This window comes from Silene latifolia, chromosome 2 (assembly GCF_048544455.1).
Source record: "Silene latifolia isolate original U9 population chromosome 2, ASM4854445v1, whole genome shotgun sequence".
NCBI lineage: Eukaryota > Viridiplantae > Streptophyta > Magnoliopsida > Caryophyllales > Caryophyllaceae > Silene > Silene latifolia.
In genome coordinates, this window is record NC_133527.1 from 89,644,244 (window position 1) to 89,652,689 (window position 8,446).

Sequence of the window (8,446 nt, forward strand, 5' to 3'; positions counted from 1 at the left end):
ATGTTGAGAATTTCAGTTGTTTTGATGGAGGCGTACCACTTCGATGTGCTTTGGAGAGGGATCCATTGAATTGGGCCCCCACACGGTTGTGAATTCAACCGCCCAGAGACAGAGTGACTATCACCCCGAAAAGCTATTGTCTAGAGGTTAACCGGTTTCCTAATAAGCGATTGGCGAAAGCAAAGGACACTAGCCCGGAAGGGACAAACCCCATCTTAAATTTTTGAAATGTGAAAGTTAAATGAGGTCAAATTTTGAATACTAGTCATATCCACCCTTTGTTTATAATGATTTGAGCATTTCATTCCCAAAAAGCCTTTTTGTCAAGCCACTTTGTCGAGCTTGGGACGATCCATGACCTTTACTTTTGTAGAGAATTCGAGAATTGTCATGTCATATGCTACTAGCATTATAGGGATCATCATTCCACCACCATCCGATCGCTCTTGACGAAAGCATTTGGAAATTGAGGACGAAAGTAGTCTAGTTTAACACCATTTGGAGGTGATTTTGTGCCATCCTATTAGCCTTAGTAATTTGTTGAACTACTATTTGTGAAGGATTATATGCTCTTAAATTTGTTCTCTCTTAGTTGCCTCCGCCACTTGATGAGGAAGTGGCTATTCCTTTTGTTGATGCATCCATTATTTGATTTTGTGTGCTTAATGTTTGGATGTGTCGCCATTTTCGCAAGACCCACCTTGCCTTACAAGAAGGCATCCTACCTCATGGTTGTCTTGTTGTGAGTTGAAGGGGCGGAGTGAGACCCGCTAATTGTCTCATATCGGCTATGTTATTAGGTTAGTTTAAATAATGGTCCTAGTCTTTGTCACCTCTTTACTCGGGACGAGCAAAGGTTCGGTTTGGGGATATTTGATGTGACCATAATTAGCGCATATTTAGCCCCCGAATTAGCCTTGTTCCCATGCTTTTTAGTGCATATTTGGGTCATTTATCGTCTTTAGTTCTTTGTTTTGCATATTCTTTGAGATTCTGATCCCTTGGTTGGAAAGGAGTGCAAATCTTGCATTTTCATGGCAAAACGAGACTAAATTTATTGAATTCAATGACCAAGCATCAAGGAGAGACAAGATTAGAAGGGCTTTGTACATATTATAATAGTTGAGCAATGTTGAGGAAGGATCCTTGCATCCCCAAGGAAATCCCCAAGAATTTTATGAAGGAAAGAAAGAAAAGAAGAAAGAAATGAAGCTGTCCAGCAACCCGTGCGGATTGACTGGAAGACGCCCGTCCTCCACAGCACAATCCGTGCGTCTTCCTCCAAAGACGCCCGGGCAGCAAGCCTAGAAGACGCCCGGATTCCCTTGAAGACGCCCGGGCAGAGGCTCCTGAATCCGCCCGTCCCGTCCCTAAGACGCACGGATTCCAGCCCAGCACGAATCCGTTTCTTCAAGCTTCAAAGAAAGAAGCCCTTCCTTCGAAAAATACCGGCGTCTCCCTGCTCAATCTAAAAAGTATAATTACTAGTTTAGCCCTTAGTTAACCCTAATGCATCCACCTAATTTCTACTATAAATACCCCATTAGTCTAATTAGAAGAGTATGTTCTTCTTATCAATTATTAGAGTAGTTAATATCAATCAAATCCCTCTTTAGTATTGTAATCAACAATAAATCAAGTTTTAATACAAGTTTTATTTCCTTAATCTCTCTTTTGTTCATCCTTTATTTTGGGTAATTGAAGATTATTTGGGTTATTATTGGGAGATTGACAACCTCTCAATCAAGCATCAAGTACTTTTTTTATTCTTTGCTTTATTATTGGAATCATTAGTAGGTATAATTCTCTTAATCCCTTTTTAATTATTGTTAATTACTTTCATTTTCTCATCATGTTTCATTTTGTTGGTATGATTGACAACCTTGCTAGCATGATCAGCATGATAATGAGTGAGTAGTGACCTAGCTTGGGTTAATGGTTAATTAGGGGAAACCAACATGGGGAATGATTCATGCTTAAATTAATATGCTTTCATGGTTTATTTGCTTGCTTGTTTTGATCTCAACTCATGCACATGTTATGTTTGATGAAATGTGAGCCTATGAATCCTTGCATTTTTTACCCATCACCTATCTTTTCAATGAGACTTGTAAGACATAAACCAACTCGAGTCTCATTAGACCATGCATGTTGTTGAGTAGGAAAGACTAAGTCGACTTGTAGGTGTTGTACAATCTAATCGATTCGGCTCCGGGACCCAAACTTTCCTAGGATTGTAAGATATAACCTAACTCAATCCATCACAACAATAATTACTTGCTTATAATTTGAGAACTTATTTGTATGATCAATTCCCATGATTCCCCTATGACCCCATGATACCCTAGTGCTTTTTATCAATTGTTTACAACCCTTTTAATTCATCTTGCTTATTTATTTTCATTGCTATCTAGTTAGTGACCTTCTACATCAACCCAAATTGTGACACCCTTAAGACACCACTAGTTTCAATAGAAATCTTATCTCAATTCCGTCTCTTGGGATCCGACCTTTACTTGCCTCTTTACTAATCGTAGAGTTGTTTGTGAAGTTATAAATTGTGTTTGATTGGATGTGTTACGACCAACTCTTTGTCCTATCAGGGATACAAATTCTTCCTATAAGCATCGGATGTGAAAATTACCTCCGGATAATCATGTAGTTGCTCAACAACCGGAGTAGAAGTAGTAGTTTCCACCATAGGAGAAGTAGTCTCTTGAATTTCCATCCTTGCACTTTGAACCACCAAAGCCAAAGCTTTGGAAGCTTGAAGAGCTTGTTGACTTTTTGAGATATTCTTCTTTGGAAGTGCCTTGTTTCCACCTTTTGTCCTAGCCATCTTCTCCTTTTATGTAGTAACACCAAAAGATTTGCTTGAATTCCTCACGTTTCAATAAGACCCAAATCGATTTAGGAAATTCGAATTTTGCCTTTGTACCCTAGAAAATCGATTCAAACTTTGAGGATTTTGGCGTTTTAATTGCTTGTTGTTGACAAAGGAGTGATTTATTTGAGTTTTGAGGGAGTTTGGAATTAATTTGGGTGAATTTGGTTGAGAAAATTGATTTTTATGGATGGAGGGATTGAGGGTTTTGAGGGTTTTGGGGATGTGTTTATGTTTTGGATGAGTAAAATGAAATGGGAAAAGGGGAGTTTTAATCCCGCTATTTTTGAATTCAGCAGGGGAGACGAGCGTCTTTGGGTCGGGATGCTCGGATTCTCTATTACCTTATTTCAGAAAAGAGAGCCCGTGCTGAGACGAGCGTCTTCAGCAGGAGACGAGCGTCTTTATGAAGGGAGATGAGCGGATTCTTCTGAGGACGCTCGGATTCTTTGTCAGGGAGAAATCCCAAATTTTAATAGCAACAGGACGAGCGGATCCTCAGTGAGACGAGCGTCTTAGCTGAGATGAGCGGATTCTGTATGGAGACGCTCGGATCTTCAGTCAGACAAAAATTTACCTTTCCAGCTCTCTCAGGACGAGCGTCTTCTTCACAGGATGCTCAGATTTTCTTCCAGGACGAGCGGATTGCTGTCGGGCTGCTCGGATTGTCCTTGTACCTCACGGATTCAGTTCCACCCGTGGGTATTTCATAACCCGAGTCATTTACTCTTCATTCCTTTGTCTTCATTGTGGGGACACTACGAAGGCTTGGATAGCCTAGGCAATTGCTATCCCCACACTATGTCAAAACACTACACATCAATAAACATATAAGTCCCTCCCTCACTTTCTCTCAAAATGAAAATCTTGATCAAAGCATAAAGATACAAATCCAAAATTGACAAGAATGCAGTACAATAAGTAAAATGCAAGTTAAAGGGTTAAAATATTTACAAATAGTGGTTTAGGGAGGACTCCACCAAACTCTCATCCAGGTATGAGATGTCAAGGGGGCATAGCCAAGGTGTTGTTGATGTTGCTCAACACCTTAAAGAAGTAGTCGAAAGCTTGTTCATTGTCATTATAAAAATCTTCAATAGACTTTTGCACATTGAGTTCTTCATTGTGGTGACTTGAGTGGAAATGGTCACCAAAGCCCTGGTCGTGGGTCATAGCATTACCAATATAAGGGTTGACTAACCCTTCAAACTCATCATACCATAGACCGCATACTTCATCTACTTGTCCCCCAATAGTATCATGAGTTGATGAGAACAACTCCTCTTTCTTCTTGTCATTATGGCAATGAGGCCTTCTTCTTCTCTTGTCATGAGTGGTAGTGAGCTATTCAAGCTCTCATTCTTGTTGAAACATTCTTGCTCTTTGGATGGAGCATCTTGGAGATTACCCATTTTCATCTTCCACATGGGTGGTGATTCTTTACCTATAGCTTGTTCCTTGCATTGAGATGCCAACTTCTTCCTATCACTTTCTCGGCTATAATGATCATTCATGAAACATGGCTCATGTAGTCGGGGAGCTCTCATTGTCTTGTCAAGATTAAAAGTGATTGTTTCATCTCTCACTTCAAGTGTGAGTTCTCCATGTTTCACGTCAATCACCGCTCCCGCGGTGTGTAAGAAAGGTCTTCCTATTGGAGTCTTCCTCTATATCAACAATAACAAAGTCCACCGGGATGAAGAACATGCCAATTCTTACGGGTACATCCTCCCATACCCCTAAAGATGTCTTCGTTGATCGATCCGCCATTTGGAGTGTGATATTAGTGCACTTGAGCTCTCCCATTCCTAACCTTTTGCACACCGAATATGGCATGACATTCACACTTGCCCCAAGGTCACATAGAGCTTTGTTGATTGTAGTATCGCCAATGGTGCACGAAATAGAGAAACTTCTCGGATCCTTTAGTTTTGGAGGTGAACTTCCTTGTAGGATGGCACTACTCACCTTAGTGAAAGCAATTGTCTCAAGATTCCAGATGGATTTCTTCTTTGTAAGAATATATTTCATGTATTTCGCATAGGCCGGAACGTGATTGATCAATTCCGTAAATGGAATTGAGACTTCTATGTTTTTCACAATCTCCATAAACTTTCCAAGTTGTTCATCAAACTTAGGCTTAGTTAACGACTTGGAAATGGAAGTCGAATCACAATAGGCTCTTTCTCCTTAGCCTTCTCGTCATTCTCCTTTGAAACTTCTTGAATGGTGGTGGGTTCTTCTTCTTTCTTAGAGTCTTCAACTCTTTCCTTGTCACTAGCATTCACAACATCTTCATCAACGGGCCTCTTCGGCCCTTCATACCTTGTACCACTCCTCAAATGGATGGCACTCACCGACTAATGTCTTGGGGGATTACCTTGAAGTGGTAATTGCCCCTTTTGTCTTTGTGAACTAGAAGATGCTAATTGAGACATTTGGGTTTCCAACATCTTCGTCTGAGCTAGTATGTTATTGATGGTGATGTCTTTTGCTTGACTATCCTTTTGCATTTGAGTGAAAAATTCTTGTTGGTTCTTTTGCATTTGGAGGATTGCTTTTTGACACATCAAAACCTTGGTCATTTGTTTGATTGTATGAAGGTTGGTTTTGATAACTTTGGTTTTGATTGTAAAAGGGTCTTTGAGCTTGGTTTCTCATTGGAGGCGGGGTGTATGTTGGTTGAGGGTTTTGAACATTTTGGCTTTTGTATGAGAGGTTGGGGTGGAATTTGGTGTTTTCATTGTAATAGTTGGAATAAGGGGTACGGGTACCACTCTTGTATGCTTGGAAAGCATTCACTTATTCACTTGTTACTCTACATTCACTTTGGTCATGTCCCAAAGTTCCACAACTCTCACATACTTCACTTGGAATTGATGATGATGCTACCATAGCATTAACATGTTGCTTGGGTGATTTGGAGGCCTCTTCAAGTTTAGCCATAGCCTTCTCAAACTTCAAATTAATGGTGTCAATGTGAGCACTAAGTTGAGCACCCAATTGAGTAATAGAGTCCACCTCATGCTTTCCTCCTCTAGTAGCCTTCCGAGGTCTACTATATTGTGAGTTATGGACCGCCATTTCTTCAATATTGTTCCATGTTTGATTGTCATCAACTTCGGTAAACATACCATTTGACCCCATATTGAGAATGTATCGGGAGTCTTCATATAAACCATTCCAGAATTGTTGTACAAGCAACCACTCTCTAAGTCCATGGTATGGACAAGATCGTCAAGTATCCTTGAATCTCTCCCATTCTTCATAAAAAAATTCCTCGTCCCTTTGTTTGAACCCGGTGATTTGGGCTCTCAACATGTTAGTCTTTTCCGGAGGATAGAATTTCTTCTAGAAAGCAAGTGCTAATTTCTTCCAAGAGTCAATACCAAGGGTAGCCTTATCTAGGCTTTTCAACCATTGTTTCGCGGAACCAATCAAAGAAAAAGGAAATAAGACCCATCGAATTCGGTATGGAGTGACTCCGGTTTGAGAAATCACATCACAATCGTCACAAAAAGTCTCCATATGAGAATGAGGGTCTTCACTAGGCATCCCCCCTAATTGACTTCTCTCAACTAGTTGTATAAATGCGGATTTTGCAATGAAATTACCGGTTAGATGTTATGGGGTAGGAGTACCATTTGGTAAGTTCTCCTCGGTTGGTACGGAATGTGATGAAAATTTAGGCATTGTGGGTTGACTTTGTGTTGGGATATCTTCTCCTTCTCTTGCAAAAGGATTGATGAACTCAATATTATTTGGTTGAATGTCCACAATCTCACCAATACCTCTCAAAGTATTTCTAGAAAGTCTTCTATTGTTGGTCAAAGTTCTTTCAATTTCAAGATCAATGGGTAACAAGTTACCTTGTGATCTCCTAGACATGCAAAATATCAAACAACTCGAAAAAAATTAGAACGAACCTTGAGGAGTTTAACTTCCCCAAGGTAAAGAAAGACACAACTAAAAACAATTAAAGAAAATCAAATCAAGTTAACACCGTCTCCAACAACGGCGCAATTTTTTGTTCGTCGGTTTTGTTACTCGTCATCAAAAGTTACCTTGACCAAAACAATATTTATAACTTCACAAACTACTCTACTCTTAGTAAAGCGGTAAGTAAAGGTCGGATCCCAAGGGACGGGTACTGATGTAGGATTTTCAATTGCAAATGGTTGTGTCTAGGGGTGTCACAATTTGGGTTGAGGTAGGAGATAAACTAAACTAATCAGCAATGTAAATAAAGTAATGAAAATAAGCAAGATGATTAAAATGAGATGTAAACAATTGATTAAAAGCAGTAGGGTGTCATGGGTTCATAGAGGATTCATGGGATTTGATCATACAAACATATTCTCTACTAGATGCAAGCACTTATTGTTGTGATGGGATCGAATTTGTGTATATCTTACAATCCCTAAGAAGGTTTGGGTCCCGGAGCCGAATCTATTAGATTGTACAACACCTACAAGTCGACTTAATCCTTCCTATCCAACTATATGCATGGTCTAATGAGACTCCAGTTGGTTTATGTCTTACAAGTCTCATTGAAAAGGTAAGTGATGGGTAAAAAATGCAAGGATTCATAGGCTCGCATTTCATCAAACATAACATGTGCATGAGTTGGAATCACAACAAGGTAGCAAATTAATTATGAAAACATATTAGATTAAGCATGGATCAATCCCCATGTTGGTTTCCCCTAATTCCCCATTAACCCTAGTTAAGGAAACTACTCACTCATTATCATTTTTAACATGCTAACAAGGTTGTCAATCATACTAGCAAGCCAAAACATAATGAACAAATGAAAATGATTAACAATAATAAAAAGGATTAAGAGAGAATTATATCTATGAAGATGATTCCAAATAATAAAGCAAAGAATAATAGAAGTACTTGATGATTGATGGAAGGTTGTCAATCCTCCAAATAAACCCAAGTAATCTTCTAATTACCCAAAATAAATGATGAATAATAGAGAAATTAAGGAAAGATTAAGGAATGAGATTTGTATTAATACTAGATTAAATATTGATTACAAGATGAAGACAAGATTAAGATAGGGTTAAGATTGTATTGAGATGATATGCTAATCTCGGTAGTACAAAGGAGTATTTACACTAAAGATTAGGTACAAAGATTAGGGTTACTAAAGGCTTAAATGACTATTGAGACCCTTAAGAAAAGTTGAGGAAGTGCTCCTCTCCACGGAGATGCGCATCTCCGTTTTGCTAGTCCCACGAAGTTATGCTCGTCCCGAGCATCTAGGAAGCTGGCACGGTGGAGTCTGTAAGGGAATCCGAGTGGATCATGGGAGAGACGCTTGTATTGCTTGGCTTCAAGACGAGTGTCTTGGCATCGGGACGCTCGGATTTGTGGACAGGGAGACGCTCGGATTGGCTGCAATCCGCTCGGATTGGGAGACAAGCACTTCTCTTTTCTTCTTTCCTCAAAAATCCGCGGGGATCTTGTTAAGGATGCAAGGATCCTTTCATCATTGCCCAATCTACTTCATTATCTACATAGGCCTTCTAGTATCATCTTCCCTTTAATGCT

The 8,446-nt window shown here is 39.6% G+C and overlaps 1 non-coding gene across 1 annotated transcript; it reads left to right on the forward strand.

Moving 5' to 3' along the window:
* Nucleotides 1-6,098: 6,098 nt before the first annotated feature.
* LOC141644997 (small nucleolar RNA R71) lies at nt 6,099-6,205 on the forward strand. Its single transcript, XR_012544595.1, has one exon. It is a non-coding gene; the product is annotated as a small nucleolar RNA R71 (small nucleolar RNA).
* Nucleotides 6,206-8,446: the final 2,241 nt, after the last annotated feature.